This window comes from Stigmatopora argus, chromosome 10 (assembly GCF_051989625.1).
Source record: "Stigmatopora argus isolate UIUO_Sarg chromosome 10, RoL_Sarg_1.0, whole genome shotgun sequence".
NCBI classification, from domain to species: domain Eukaryota; kingdom Metazoa; phylum Chordata; class Actinopteri; order Syngnathiformes; family Syngnathidae; genus Stigmatopora; species Stigmatopora argus.
The window spans coordinates 9212647-9229628 of NC_135396.1; the positions used below are offsets into that span (position 1 = coordinate 9212647).

Sequence of the window (16982 nt, forward strand, 5' to 3'; positions counted from 1 at the left end):
AGATACAGCGACAGGCAGGGCCGCTCTGCTTTTCATGCACTGATAAGATTAGGCTTGGATTTCAGCCTGCAGCGGATATGTCACATAAAGAGACAATTCTTACAGCTGTACTCACAGGCCACAGCATACAACTATTCATTTTCTATAGCGCTTGTCCTCAGAAGCGTTGTTGGAGCTTATCCAGCTGACTTTGGGCAAGAGGATGGGCACACCACGGACTGGTCACCAGTCAAAGTCAGAACCCAAAGTCAGATTAACAGAAAAGAAATCATCAATTAATGTAGCATGCATTTTCTTTGAATGAGGGAAGATAAGCCAATTTACCGGGGGGACAGTTTAGTATAAATAAAGGTATCCACTCAATAGACAAACTGCATTTTCTGATCTCTAAGTAGCAAAGAGACAAAATGGTGCTTGGATATTGGCCAGACTTGGTATTTCTTGCTTTAACCAACACTAATCACCTTTTTTCCTGCATTACTGTTTAATAAGGTTGGTGAGCAAACAAGAGAGAATATTGAATTCCACAAGGCATCTTTGCATCAATTGCTTTAGACAGAAGTGGACTGAATACCTAATACATTTTGTTGGCAACCATTCTTGTGGTCAATTATTATTTATAGACACGTTTAGCTTAAAGGAGAGAGGAGGCAACGGAAACAGGATTCAAGCAAGTTCCTCCCAATTGGCTTAACATGGTATTTGTGAATCCACACAAATCATTTCGGCCCATTAATTTGACTCAAAGGAGACCCAGCTTTATTTGCATTAGTACTCATTTCAAAGGCTCTCGTTTTGAGGTAAAATTCAACAGTTGGAAATTAAATATTGCCACATTAAAAGAGTCCGGATAAATGACAACCCCCAACAACTGATGGTGTCTGCTGCATTAAAACTGCCATTAAACATGATTTTGTAGTGTTGTTGAGGTAACATTGGTGTGGAACAGAATGTTACAAATAGGAAGTGTAATACCAATTTGGAAAGGGTTTCATGCAGGATGGTGATTGGTTTGTTCTGAATACATATATTTTCACAAATATTGCTGGAACTTTTGAAAAAAATATTTTTTTAGGTGCTGACCCAGTGGCAGGCAAACAAAAAGATAAATCAAGACACGTAAAAAAATGAATTCATTCATTTTCAAAGTTCTTAAAATGGGAGTCAGTTAACAAAGCAAAACAAAAGCTAAAACTACCAAAAGGAATCAATAGCCATGACAAAACAAAGAGTGAAAGAAAACAGGGAACTAAATGCAAACAATTTGACAAGAGAAGGAGGAACACCTGAACAAGGCAGAGGTGATGGCGAGAAGCTGATTGATTAACCCAAGTTAAAAGGCTTGACAAAAACAGGTGACCATGAAATCCTAATGACACAAAGCAACCAACTAAATCTTGAAACCCAGATCATATGCCACAAATTCTCATTAATTTTCCACTTGCTGGGTTTTGTCTGTAAATTTGAGGGCTTGTCATGTACCTACCAATAAAAAAAACAGTCTTAATCAGCATTAAGGACATGGAGCTTCTTTTTTTTCAGGGCCGTTGTCCACTTATGACTGACAGAACCGTCATATCTCCGTCTTAGCATTCATTCTAGTATCATATACAGAGGAATTCCAAAAGGGAGGGTGATTACATTTGACATTGCGCATATGCCAAAGGTTATGAGAAAATTCTTCCCGACTTAAGGGGAAACACAACGAAGAGGCTGGCGTTGGAATCCAATAAAGCTTAGCCATGCCCCAGAAAAAGATGTTAAACCACGGCTGCTTTTTCCAGCACCATCTTTTTCTTCCCTTCTCCCGCTGGCTTATTAGCCCACAGCTCAGTTAGCGTTGAACAAGATTGAGTTTGAGAGCAGTAAGGCAGAATCGTCTAAGAGAAAGAACTAAGGTCGTGCGGTGTTCATGGATAGTCTTTATCTTCCTTTCAATGTCCCGTCTTTTGCAGGTGATGGGAGACCAGCTTCTGAATGCTGATGCTCTGTCTTAATCAGATCCCATGAATGCCCCCATCTCCCTCTACTCTACTTACAGTACTCACCTCTGTCTTTTGTCACTCGTGGTTTGCATACCAACTGTTTTTTCCCCCAACTTATGAACTCCCCACAGAACTAGCACAAGGGGTCAAAAACTGATGAAACCAAAACCATGAATAATTGAGTTGTTAGCTCTTAGTAGAGCTGCAGCGGTTACCGAATTTTCCAGCCGATACATTGCCAGTTTTTTGTATAGTTTAGCTGGGACTGTGCCTTATCCTGAGGAGAGGTTGATATTTTAATATACCGTATTTTCACGACTATAAGGCGCACTGCATTATAAGGCGCACCCTCAATGAATGACACATTTTAACTTTTTTCCATATATAAAGCACACTGGATTATAAGGTGCCCTGTCTATTTCGTAGAAAATTTAAGACTTTTAAGTGTGCCTTATAGTCGTGAAAATACGGTACATAATTTTATACATTCTGACATTTTATTAAGCCTTATATGAAAGACTTGAGCCTCACGTCTCATCTGAATTGCCTGTGTAGTATCTGTGAATGAGACTGTCATGTTTATTGAGGTGTTGCCAAGGTGGGAAAATACCCTTCCACAAGAAGTGTTAAACAGAAGGTATGAGCAAAAAAAAAACAAGCCCCGGCGGTATTCGTGAAGGTGATAAACATGACTAACCACAAATTTTTGCAGAGATAATTATGTACATAACTTATGTCGTAATATCACATTGTGTAAATTGAATAAATCTAAATCTGTATCAGAACCGAAAACTGGCGGTGTGAAAATATGAAACCAGTAGCACTGATGTATAGATTTAGTAGGTTAAGTCCCTCGAGGAATGAAAACTCTGTACGAGCAAGCTTCTTGAGTGTAACAATAAAAAGGGCAAAAGAGTGGTAAAAAGATTCTGAAAAACTGTAGTAAGATCATTTTTTAAAAAGTCAACTAATTTATGGACCAATCTGAGAAAGTGAAAACCCTAGTTATCAAATAATGATGCAATCTAAATTTAATGTTACTAATTACCTCAGATGAATCGTTCTTCAAACACCAACTTTAATTAATTTAAACAGTAGACGATCAGTTGTTTTCTCCCAAAAAGCCAAGCTTACATTTCCATGCTACTTTTTATGAGATAATCTTACTGTTATCCCATGATAATACCCGCTGATTTCTTTCTAAATGAGATTGTAATGAGCCAGTGCACTTAACATTGGAGGCAAACTCGTCGGCGTCTGGCATGCTTGTTCACCAGGGACCACTCATGAAGTACTTTGACTGAGACAGTCCACACAGGCTCTGCAGGCATTCGTGATCACGATCATGACCTTTTACAGTCCGTGTAAAACACAAACACTCTATAAAGAGTACATGCTTTTTTGTTCACTTGGAAAGAGCATCCATTTGATTTTGACCTTAAGCATTACACTTATAGAGAATAGGATTTTTTTGTATAATTAGTTAAAACGCTTCCATACACGAGTAATTAACTCTTAGAGCATTCATTTAACTCAACGTTCATTTTCCCCTCCCAGTCAAAATAGATTTGATCAAAAAGCACTGAGCTTTGGGGCGTGACGACATCAAGTTGCGTTTTAATTCCACTAAAACTTCAAAAATCAATTCCTGCTTATAACTCATACATAAATTCAGAACTCACTTGTTCTCAGTTTGCGTCCATTCTTCCCGGACTTATTTTGAAACATATTTCATGTATTTAGAAGAAAATGGATTATGATAGAGCGTCTTTTAACAAGTTCCCCACTCATGAAAGCAAGAGATTAGCATAAGGGTGCAGCTTCATATTTTTTTGCTCTTTTTTTAAGGCATTGTTCTTTTTTGTGTTGCCAGTGTATTTAGGCAGTGATGTTTCATTTGTCAAATTTCTGTAATGTCTATCCTTATCCGTTATTAAAGGGCACATAGATATAGTGACCGTGTTAATGAAAGTGTGAATGTTTGTCTGAAAGGCAATTAAACCAGCTGCCCTTGCATGGTCAAGAAATAAAGCGACTGTGTCCTCAATGACTATGCCAGGCGATTTGTGTTATTTTTAAACGTTTTTAAGTTTCCTGTCCTTTTAAACTCTTAAAAATAATAAAATGAACCAATGTTTAATTGATCCCACTGATATTTTTTTAAATGATTACCCACCATATGGCATATTTTTACGCATTCAAAGCAGGCAAGGAAATGTCACATCTTTTTACTGTTGGCATTCTCCAACATAAGTCTATAGTTTGCAAAGTTTATAAATGTGTCGTGCGTCAAATGCAAATAGGAATGCGCTATAGTCCATCCCGATGGGTGCCAACTCCCTGAAAAAAAAATAAGTAAGGGACACATCACTGATAAACCCTGAATTGGTGGCCAGCCAATCACAGGGCACACGGAGACAAACAACCATTCACACTCACACTCATACCTAGGGGCAATTTTATAGTGTCCAATCAGCCTACCATGCATGTCTTTGGAATGTGGGAGGAAACCGGAGTACCCGGAGAAAACCCACACAGGCCCAGGAAGAACATGCAAACTCCACACAGGTGGACCAACCTGGATTTGAACCCAGGTGAGCCTACTGTGAGGCCGACATGCTAACCACTCATCCACCGGGCCGCAAGTTGACTTTCTTGTAGCATGTAAATACATATTCTTACATCTCCGTAAAATCTATCGCATGGTTTCCATGACCTGAAACGCTGTGAACTGAGAATATGCTTTTGTAATTTAACTATCAGTATAAAATTTTGCTGGAGATAAATAAGAACAGCAAACTGGGTGAATAAGGTGTCTGTATTCTCACCCTCTTGCTACTGTGACAGTGAAATTTCCCAAATACGGGATGAATAAAGTTATCCAATCCAATCTAATCTAATCTAAGGAATCGTCTGTTAGTTTAATTCAACTGAGACTCAGTTCAGCATAAGCAGCACTGGACTCGCTGGTCGCCGGCCTGGGTCACACTCTACCTTGCGTTAGTCTCTTCACCCAGACGACAGCATAATGTGCCCTATGACACGGCGATCAATAGAGCCTGCCTGTGGAGGGAATACTTCGCTCCTGGTAGTATGACAGAGCTTTAACCAGAAGCCCGGCACCAGGCAGGGTGTATAACAAGGAGTAGCATTGGGCATTGGCATTGGAGGTTATAATAAGGCAGCATTTGTCTGGTGTGTCCTGTCACACTGACTCGTGCACGCAGAAGCTTTCCAAGGCAAAAAGTCGACCGTGTCATTTTCACAGAGACGCCGCCTTCTGTTGTTTTCACTTGTTTTATCCCTTGACTAGCTGGCGAGCATATGCACGGCGGGGCTTACGCGCTGTCCCGCTTTCTTGGTCCTGCTTCATCCTTTACTGGTGTTGTTCTGCTGCCATCGTAGTTCATAACTGTCATGGCGACAATGGCATTGGTCCAGGACCGAGAAAAGACTGACTGCCAAACTCAAGGCAACTTTGTGCTTTTCGCTAGCTCTACGCCAAAAAAGGAAGGACAGTGACAGCAAGATCGGATTTTTGAAGATGACTGAAAAGCAGTTAACAAGGAGAGAGGTCTGTGACAGCACAGTGAAGATGGGTCCAGAAAGCTGAGAAAACAAACTGTAGCACAGGAACAGATGATGATAGATGACGGATTGCCAGATATGGCCATCAGAAACAAGGGTGGGTGTTGTAGAGGGGCCATTGCTCTGTCCAAGCCTATATGGGCTCTATCTGAGAGGGTTAATGCACACTGCACACCACCACTTGAATAATACACTAGGCATGGAGTTAAAATGGATAAACACATAAAAGATTCATCAATCTGTCAAAACACTGGAATAGTGTGCGCGTGTGAGGGTGTGTTGAGGGAGTGCCCACAGTTGGGGGTCGGTTTGTTTCGGTGTATGCAGCTGTAAATATTAGCTACAGTGTGTGTGCAATTTGTTGTCATTTTGTCAAGCGAGTGCTGTGATAACAGGTCAAGTAGAGTAATGGACCCAACTGAAGAAAGACATTGGTTGGATCAGCAAAATGTTTTTCAATAATTGATTGTCACATTTTTACTGCATACGTAACGTAAATATCATATAGGGACAAACACGCAAATAAAATTAAGCATTCATCCAAATAATCCTTCCTGTCTAAAACGACAGTTAAATGTTCTGTTGAGCTGTCATCTTGGCAAGTAAAATGAAAAAAAAGAAAGGAAATGCTTTTGTCGAGAGTGGAGTAACCTGGATTTATCGTCAGCCAGTAGTCTCAAGGCTACCAATAAAACTCACATCCTTACCAATGGAAAATTTAGAGACATAACTTGCAGTTTCAGTTTGAGTCACGACCCTCCATTACCACGGCCACCATAAATGTCATTGCCTTTTGATTTCTTCAGGATTCTAATTGTTAACCATTCATTTCTGTTAAGTCTCATTAGGGGTTAGAGTGCCACCTGGTGTTTTACATTGTGTATCTTGAGATCCCCCCCCCACCTCAAGAGAGAGGAAAATATTCATATGGAGAGATTGATGTGAGACCTCATAAAGTCAGCATTTGCTGCAGATGATAAACAGCTAAAGTAATCTTATACTGACTAAACGTAAGAGCTGTCAATAGCGAGGCGCAATGTTTTGGCTGCCTGTCAAAAACAATCGGTGGCAACAAAGAGAAAACTCAATCAAGGCATTGTGTCTTCACTTCGGGGGAAAAAAAACAGACACCGTTGTCCGTGTTTTGTCATCAGTACTGACAGAGTGCAGCGTCATTAATCAAGATATAAATGTGCAAACGCACACAGGCCTCAAACACACACACAAAAGAGGATCCATTACATAACTCATGCAAAAATAGTCCAGCTCCTTTGGAAGCCTTGCTGGTCCTTCAGTTTAATTAGGAGAGTTTGATGCATCTCTGAGCTCCCGGTGGACCCATCACTCACACAGTGTCACCGCCCTGCTTTCAAATAGACAGCCCAAGACAGCATACATACAGTTGCTGCATCACATGCAACATTCCTAACATGTAAAATTGATAGCATGAGGCAAAACCGAGCGCAAAAGTGCATTATCATGCCTAAAGCCATTTGCCATTTAGTTTGTGCCTTTTGTCCTCAACCGGAGTCGACTTAAGTGTAGCAAGGTCTGCACTCATAGCAAAGAACAATGACAAACAATACACAATCAAATGATCCATGTACGTATCTGAAACGTTGGAGTAGCCCATCTTGGTGAGAGCGATAAACACTGAATCCAGAAAACGAAGATCTGCTCGGAACACATAACCACTACCAATTAATCCCCGGTGCATAATGAACATATCGCAACTACTATCCCAATGAAATTAATCCAATATACCTAAAATTCTCAGTGTGCTCCAATTACCACGGGCTATATACGTACATAAATTCAAGACAAATCCTGCACTTAAATGAGTTCCTTATCCTACAACGTCTCAACTGGGCAATTTAAATTCAAACCTCCCCGAAAAATGTCTCAGTCACAGTCAAAGAAGTGCAGGTGTCCCCAATCCCCCCGCTATCGACAAGTTAATCTCGCAGAGTATCTTTGTCTGCCTTCCGAGCATTAGGATTACATGTTTAATCTATAATTATCTTCTGCTTAAATCACTCCCAATCTCATTATAGGACAAAGTGCTGAGCTCGCTGTCGACTCTTTTCCTCCAGAGCCTATTCATGTCCCCGCACACCAAGAGAAGGAGAGAGGGGCTCCCTGATATATCCCACTTAAATCCCACCCAACGAATCAATTTAGAAGGGTAGTGAAAGTGACACCGCTGGGACTGAAAACATAAGAGGACGCACAGTGGGGGTAATGCTTAAGGCCTAAGAGCTTTGGGGCAACAATGAAACAACAAAAATAAATTTGACTGTACTCCAGAAGGGCCTTTGCCCTTTGTTGACAGATGGGAAGCTAAATTGCAAAATACGCCTTGTAATTCTGCTCTGTTTTTACAAGAAAAACATGCAGTGTTTAGAAAATAGGAGCACATGGAAGGAACTCATTTAAAGTACCTAAATTACAATTGATAGTATGTTGTAGGGATGTCCCATTCACATAATTCTGCGTGTGAATTCATGTCCAGTCTTTATCTGCTGATAAAGAATCCTAGATTGAATATCTTGAAAATGTGTCAATATTATAGCCATATTAGTGATTAGGGTTATTAGTATAGCAGTGGTTTCAACAAAGTGAAAAAACTAAACTTTTTTTTTTCCTCAAAATTAAAAGTGCTGAATTAGGTCGCAAACAAATGAGGTTTTACATCAAAAGTTTATCCAATGTGAGAAAAGGAGCTATTTTCGTTGTGATTTCCTGACTGATAATGGAGATTTTTTTCTTTGTTTTAAAAAGTTTGAATGTGTTTGAACTAACAAATTAATATAGTGTTGTTTTGAAGACAAATGTATACATGTTTATATTGAGTAAAGAATAATCCATTAAAGTATGCTAATTTCTGGTGCATTATGTTGACTCAGTAATTATCCAATTTCAAGAAAATTCAACTTTGAAAGCACATTCAGAAGTTGGCTTGTAGCTTACAATTTGAACATCTGAAACATAATCCCACGACAAAATACTTCTGTAGCAAACTCTTGTAGCATCTTATAAAGTGTCAGAAAGAGCAAAAAGATGAGGACTTTCTCTAGTTTATCTGACTATGACTCAAAAATACAATGTGAAAGCTGTTGTGAAGCCACACAAGTTAATATTTTTACCTTGGCAGTGACACGTTTAGGAAGGAATCATTTGAGAGAGAAAGTTTAGACTGCAGTCGCACTGGAAGTAATTTCAAACTCAAGTGAACATTTGGCTCCACGCTTTAGTGCCTACTTTGAGTAAACAAAAAGTTTGAGAGCAAACTAAGGCTTTAATAGCTGATTTGTGAAAGAATGCAAAATGTCTCACTTGTCTTTTTGAATTAATTAAGCAAAATAGCAAAGGATTGCCTTTTAGATAAAAGGATGGCTAAAGGGACATAAATCACAAGGAATTAGATTTTTAAAAATCGTCTTTTTAGCAGGTGTACCCTATGTAGACATCTAGTTTTCAAAATATATACAAAACACTGTGCATAGAAATATCGTATTTTTAGTTATTTGTTTTTTAGAAATTATGAATAGCAATTACATACCAATATATTTTGTACACTACCTATTTTGTACACGTACTTTTGAATCTAGAAGCAACTGGCCAAAAAACATTACTATAAAATTGATTTAACTTCAAATGGAATGGGTGAATGAAGCAACATTCATTCATTCATTTTCTGAACCACTCACAAGGGAGATGGGGGGTGCTGGAGCCCAACTACAGGCCAGTCAAAAGATGGACAACCATTCACACATGTTGTGGGGATGGGGGAGGGAACCCGGAGAAAACAATTAGCTATTAGGTCAACATTTATAAAGGGATAAATATGTAATTTTTTAATATGTGGCTTGTTAGGCTGATCAACACAGTTTATTAACTGCTCAGATAAATAACTGGATCATTGTAATTGAAGGTTCCAAGTTCGCATCAACCCACAACACATGTTAACATGCGGATGCTTGGGGGGGGGGGGGGGGGGGGGGAAGAAAAGCATGTAATTACTGGCGATGTTGGTGCGTGAAGATTCTCAAGCAGTCAATCAAGCCTCAGAGGAAGTGCAGCTTGTTTCAACTTAAGAGGATTTTTTTTCTTTTTCTCACTAGATCTCTTCCAAGAAACGTAGCTGTTGCGTATCCCGGCCAGTTTTGATCTCCAACTCCCATGATTGTTATTAAAAATTCATCGGCGAGATGACAAATGGGTCCACGAAAACATGAGAACAAAGTGGAACATTTCCCAACAGTGCCGTAAAGATGCTATTAAAGGGGTTCCGTTTAATGTTTGCCACAGGAGTAGCATCGCCTGTTGCTGGCTTGCTTGTCTTCCATCCAACATTGATTATACATTTTGATAAAAACAGAACATAGACTATAAAAATCCTACTGCTGGTCTACAAAACATGGCTCTGAGCACAACACATGAACATTGGTTTGTCCACTATGACGCACTTTTGCTTATTATTTAGTTTTATTTAAATGTTTTCATGATAAGGCATTTTGATTTAATTGGATCTTTACATATCATTTCATTTGTTTCTATCTCTCAAATATCTTGCTGATTTTCATGTGATGTAAAGCAGTTTGAATTAACATCTGTTGAAATGTGTTATATACAAAGAATAATTTGCCTTTGCCATAACTGGCAATCTGGAAAGTAAAACCTTCCAGTTCAAATGGATTCGACTTCTATTGTTGCCAATTAGCCTTTTAGAGCTATTATGGATTCAACATAATTACTTCCATCGGCAGCACGAAAGTAGCCAAGCGTTTGTATCAGCGCCTTCTTTTGCTTCAACAACCTCATTTGTAGTTGCAAATACAAATGTTGGTTTGCAGAGAAAACATTGCGACACGCCATTTGCTGACTTTCATCAACGTGCCAGACAAATGAAAGAGAGGCACTTTTTGTGTTGATTACTAATGATACGATTACACACGTTGAGGATTTTATGAGAGCGCAAAAAACAATCTTTAGGGCTGTTTGTGTCTTTTCCGAGGAGGAAATCATTAGCTGACAAGAAGAAAAGCTGCTGTCCTGAGATAATGTGCGCTTGTCACATGTTTAGGACAGCCGTTAAGAAGATTGTTGTGCTGGTTCTTACAACTGAGTCCTCCAAAGTGGGGCTTTGTAAACCAAGGAAAATTCCAGTTCAAACCCACCTGCAAGTTCCAGCAATAACTCATAGTTGACATTGCATCAGATGGAACATTTTAAATCCAAGCCACAAGTTTATCAACTCAATGTCATGCCAGCTGATCACTAATCACAGGGGCAACTTTGCATTGCATTTCAAATTGCACTCACTGATCACATTTAAGCTTGTTATCCATTTGGAAATGAAATTCTTCAGAAAAACCTAAATCACATAAGAGGAAGCAAGCGGGAGCTGGGAAACGACAGGTGAACTAAAATGGGAAATCGCAAGGACAGGTCGCCCAGGGGGAGGGGGAGGAAACAACAAATCCTGAGCAAACTAATACCTAACACAGAGTTCCAAAACTTTTAGTTTATAGTATCTTGCCATTTTCTGTGCAAGAAATGAAAGAAAACTCTTCTGGAATTGATGCTTCCTCTGTGTGTTCCCGCCAGCCTTATTGATGCTTCAAAAAATTGAATTCCTGATGAAAGTATGGAGTTAACACAAACACCCAGCATGCAATCTCAAATCATTGATTCCTCACAGATTCTCTTTCACCATCTACCAGCAGAATAAAAGCACTCCTGCTACTTTTATGGCAACTGAAATTCAAACGTGCACATCAGTGCTAATATGGTAAGGTTTCTGGGATTGGTGAATCGTAAAACCTTGTTAATATGTAAAAGAGATGCTTGCGATTTCTATTTTGTTTTTTCACACTGGGGTAACAAACTTTATTCTAGGCCTTCCTAAAAAAACACCTAAAATTCATACAGCAAATCATTTTTTTAAATGGTTAATGTAGTGGGTTTGTTCGAAAGGCTAAATTACTGCGTCTTCTATTTTGGCTTAGAATTTGGCCCCCCAAAAAAGCTACAAAGCAACAGTCCAATTGGAACAACTTATGCTTCCCCAGTGAAAAAAATGAACACAAATCTCATACATTCACACAATTCTAAAACAATCCACAGCATTTGCTAGTTTATGCATTAAAAGGGCAAATTAAAACAACCCAAAGCCGCTTGTGCTTGGAAGCGTGTGTGAGTGTGATGCAAACTAGTTTATTTTCTCTTACTAGATCCCTCTTTCGCTTGGAGGGAAAAGGCCGACTACATGAAAACATTTTCATTTTATTTTCCATTTGAAGAAAAAACAAACTGTGTGCATTCTTTTCAAACTTGACAGTGCTAGGACTTGGTAAGGAGCTGCCTCAGAAGTGGGACGAGAACAAAGCATTCCGTGTCGAATGCATTATTTTTTAATTATTGCATCCAGTTCTGATTTTTCAGGATCAAACTAAAGAAGGAAATGAAGAATTCTCATAACACCGCATAATAGACACGCGACCAATGCCACTTTGTGCAGCAGTATTAGGTCGAGATTAATAAAATTAACATACATAAAGATCCCGTGATCAATATGAGCTTCTTTTCAATATTTACTTGTGGTATTTTGTGTTGATGACGTGTGATAAAATGAAAAAAGTGACATTTTGGGTATCTGCATTGCATTTTTGTGGGTGCATTACAGTCATAGAAAAGCAGGATTCCATAAGTAGCTAATGGGAATGTAAAATGAAAATGAGCACTTCATGCAAATTACAGCCATTTGTGCACAAACAAAGTAAAATTAGTTTTAGATTATAGGATTATTTAAAGTGTTAGTATAGATATCATGCAAATGATTTCAGAACAAGGCAAGAGCTGCTCATTTAAAGGCTTTTTCTTCAGCGTTGCTGTTCAATTATTCAGTGCCGTGCAAAAAAAATTATCTTTCCGCAGTTATAAAACTTTATGTGAAGCCTTTATCATGAATAAAGAGCAGAGCCAAGTGTTTGCAACATGCGCGATATTCTCGCTTCATTACCCCACCATGAAATGTGCTCATTGTCTTTACCTCTAATTATCATTAACATGATACTAATCCTCCGCTCCTTCCTTCCGGAAAGATAACTATTAACGAACTGTAGGCAAAACCACAGTACGGACCACCCACCTCTTGGTTTGCATGCAGTTTCCCGGCCGCCATTGTGTCTTCTTTCAGCAGGAACCAAGCGTGGTGGGGGGGAAAAACTGGTGGGATGTGTTTAGGAGAGCAGAACATCTGGAAAGCAAACAAAAGATAAAGCACTTATAAAATGAGTGCAGTCAGAGGTGGTTTTGACCCGGGCAAGGTGAGCAGCCGACCAGGTTGGGGTTTCTCCTTGAGAGGACACTCATTTAAGTCGTTGGCTGCCATTGACGGCATTAGATGTCCAATCCATTTACAGTGAAAGAGGGATTGGACAACTAGTGCCGCCATGGGAACTGAAAAATGAACATTCTAAGCCATTCTTCAGGTTCAATTAATTGTGTAATAAATCATAGTCAATGGCAGGCAATTAGCTAAATACTATGAAATTTAACTAAAGAAAAAGAATTCACTTTAGAGCGTGACCGAGGCTGAAGAGGAAAAAGGGTCGGTGCAAAGTTAGCCGGAGTCAACTCTCTTTTTATGTTTTTTTATCTCTTAAATGAACAGAAAATGACTACACACAATTCAAAACACATGAAATAGGAATCATGAATAAAACGTGTCTAAGTTTCAAATTGAATGAAAACAAATTGTAACCAAGCCTCGACCCCATCAAAGGTGGAAAAAGAGAAAAAGGCACTTTGGCTAAAGATAACACAAAATCAATGAAATAACATCTAATTATACATAATTATATGAAAATATTTTACTCTAGGGGCCATAACCGCAGTATAACGACGGGGTACATCCTGAAAAGGGTTACCCGTCAATGGCTTGGCATCGTACAATAGAAATTCACTGAAAATTATGAAAGTTTGCACCAAAAATAGAAGTAATTTGTGTTTCGGTCTGAAATATTTTGTTTCTACGAAATCAAAACGAGCAAAACTGGAAGTTGCGTTGGCGCAAGAAAACAGCTGAGTAGTGCACCATTCTCTTGTAACAATAGGCATCATATCTGGTGAATGAGGGTGTGTTGGCTCTACGCAGCTATTATCACTATTAGACCCTTTGAACAGCTAACAATAGAGATTAGCTCCCCCGATGCATCTCTAATTACGACACTCACTCTCCTTCTAAGCAAGTAAATTGGGAGGCCACGCAGTGAAAACAATGAAAACAAAGCTATTGGAGTGTCTCAATGCAAAAGAGAATGATGCAGCCTTACAAGTGAGTGACTATTATTCTGACCAGAGAAACAGACATCAGTGTAATAAAAAGAAAAAGGCACTTTTTATCACATTATATAGTACATAGGTGTACATTATAAAAAAGGTATGGTGCCAGGTTAACATTGCAATTGGAATCTAATCTTATTTTTGTTTTTTTACATACACTTACCCACATATATACATATAAATACATATACACATACACATACATACAAATACATATACAATACATACACACATACATATATATACACATACATATACACATACATATACACACATATACACATATTTGTGTTCAAAAAAAATGTTACTTGTTATTAATGGCTGGTTAAAGGCAAAAGTTACACACAAAAATGACAAAAAGAAAGGGGGAAAAACACTTGCTTTTGGACTGAGAAGCAGATGATTTAGTAACAATGTTCTGGGAATCCCACTGAGATTATTGCCATTCTAATTGGATATGTTGCCACTAAATTCCACATTAAATAGAATGTAATTATCTTCAACAGTCATCACATCATTATTTTTTCTTGACACAGTTAACATTATTAAAGAGGACGCCCTTCTCCTTGAGTAAGCTTCTTCTACATGGGTTTATTGACTCCATGAGTGCCATTGACAGTGACAGATGTCCAATTAATTTCAAACAGGAGGGGTTGCAGTGACTGATCACATTTCATTGCCAAATTCAATCAATGCATTGTCAAAGACTTTAAATTGTCCAACCATGCAAATGGCAGTTTTTCTTTGTGTACAGTGACTGTACAGCAACCAGTCCAGCGACCAATTTGCCCCGGCCTTCAACTCCGAACATTTGGCCTAAGCTCCATGCTTGTATACAACCAATAGTTGGGTCTCTGGAGTGCATACCGATCGATCATGTGTGAAATTAAACTACCAAGTAAATCTTTTGTAAGCTGCCTATTTCTGAAAAGGAGTCCTGCTTTCTGCCTCGCTGTTTCAGTTTGGCGATCGGCCCTACAGATCCGCACACTCACTAAAATGCATCATTTTGTAGTTTGTTGATGAAGTACTGCCTCCTCGAAGGCAGACGCAGTCATCGTTTGACTCAACTTAAACATTTTTGGAAAGACAAGACATTTTGAGCGAAATAGATGCGAGCAACAGATGGTGGCAGCGAATTTCACAACAAGCTATGGTTTGGCAGGTCACGAACAATCCTTCTAAAACGAGGCCAGGTGCCTCCTTCAAGCTGTTTATTGCAACTCACAGTGGAAGTTTTCCATCCAACTGAAGAAAAACAAAAAAACTTTCCAACTTGCACCAGACAAAAGTGGAAAAAACGTGCGAGTGAATTGGAGCTTTCAATCCACTATTTTCAAACAGAATCATTAACCAACAAAAAAAAATTAGTTTTGAATTGTGGATAAAAGGCACACAAATTTGGGACTCTAGGCAATGTGTTGTCCTCATTCTTAATGTTACATTTTACCACTATTTATTACTTCATTCATTTTCTGTAATGCTTATCCTCACAAGGATCACAGGGTGCTGGAGCCTATCCCGCCCAACTATGGGCAAAAGACAGGGAACACCCCAAATTGGTTGCCAGATAAGGAGACAACCAATAAGCTTTCCTTGCATGTTTTTGGGATGTGCAGAGAAACCAGCGCCATGCAGACAAGGACATGCAAACTCCACACAGTGTGAACCGACCTGGGCTCGAACCCTCGACCCCAGAACTACAAGCCAGACGTGCTAACCACATTACACATTGAACCAATTACATTCTTCATTTACTCGCACAGAAGAAAGTAAATTGAATCCCTCCGTGATATGCACACGGCGTGGAAAAGTGCCATTTGTCAAGTTCAACAGAAAGAATCGCTTTTGCAAACGTGGCAGGTTTGAGTTTGGGATTTTTCCCATTACAGCTCCCCATGGTTGACTGGGGCCCAGTTTGACCTCCGAGAGGACCCGACCCGTGGTGATGGGAGGTTTGCGGCGAGACTGGGCGCAGGGAGGAGGAGGCGCCGAGGGTACAGAGGTGTGAAGATAATGGTCCCGGTGGGGACGGCATGCAGTGCTGCACTCACTGAATGTGAGGCTTGGCTGCTCTGCTGTGAAGGAGTTTTGCCTTGCGCATGGAAAGACAAACAGTCAACTTGAACTATTTTTTTCTTCTTTTTTTTCTCCCTAAATGGATCTTGCCGTCCCTTCTCTTAAATTTCGGCATCATTTAATGCTTGTTGACATTTGAGAGGTGACATTTTCACTTGCTTTGAATGCCTTGGTGATTTGGGGCCAACACTAACTCTTTTGGTGATATAGAAGTCGGCTTCTTTTACTAACTACAACCACTAGTCCTTAGAAGCAATCATACATGCCAAATATTGCTCACAGGAACACAGAAGACTACACACGCAGCTTTACAGTACTTGAAGGCTTATAATTGTTTCTTTACAGTCTCATCTTACAATACGTTCATATACTGTATCCATAACGTGGACTTTAATGATCTTACAATGCACAGTGAAAACCTGACTTTCTTTCAAAACATGCTAGTTTACTTGCAAAAACATTCTGAGTGACAGAAGGAGAATAGTGCATACTTTCCTTTTATATTACAAAATTCTAATCCTTAGGCAGTGACCTGATCTAACGCTGTTTTCACAGCCATTTCTTTTCCTCCAGTCAATATTGAATGCTGCCACTTTGGCAGAAAATATAGTTAAGATCCTCAGAGGCAGCCAAGTGTTGTTTTGTTAATGAAAAGAGCTGATGTCGGTCTAGTATTCGTACATTGTTGCTGTCAACGAGTGTTTTCCAAGGCAGTTTGACTTTCTGGTGCATGTCCGTTACTTTTGTTATTCCCTGACTCCAAACCTAAGAACTAGATTTGTGCACTGGAGAGGATCTCAGTTTGTTTTTTTTACTCAACATAAAAACAACAACACTGTTTCAGCGTGAACTACACTTGTTTAAATGCATAATGCAAGTTCTACCATCTTTCCGAATACCGCATTAAAAGTGGCACAGTTCCTCATGTTGTGATGTTCATTTACTTAATTTACAAAATAGCAGGTGTAATTTCCAAGTACA

The 16982-nt window shown here is 39.2% G+C and overlaps 2 protein-coding genes across 2 annotated transcripts in view; one reads left to right on the top strand and one right to left on the bottom strand.

Moving 5' to 3' along the window:
• The window catches only part of dph1 (diphthamide biosynthesis 1), a 155624-nt gene that overhangs the window by 114254 nt on the left and 24388 nt on the right, over positions 1 to 16982 (bottom strand). The window contains exon 2 of the mRNA XM_077611089.1: positions 12727 to 12834. The gene's annotated coding sequence lies outside the window, so the exon portion shown is untranslated. The remainder of the gene's footprint in view (positions 1 to 12726; positions 12835 to 16982) is intronic.
• The window catches only part of rtn4rl1b (reticulon 4 receptor-like 1b), an 89415-nt gene that overhangs the window by 59130 nt on the left and 13303 nt on the right, over positions 1 to 16982 (top strand). The gene's annotated exons all lie outside the window — the stretch shown is intronic.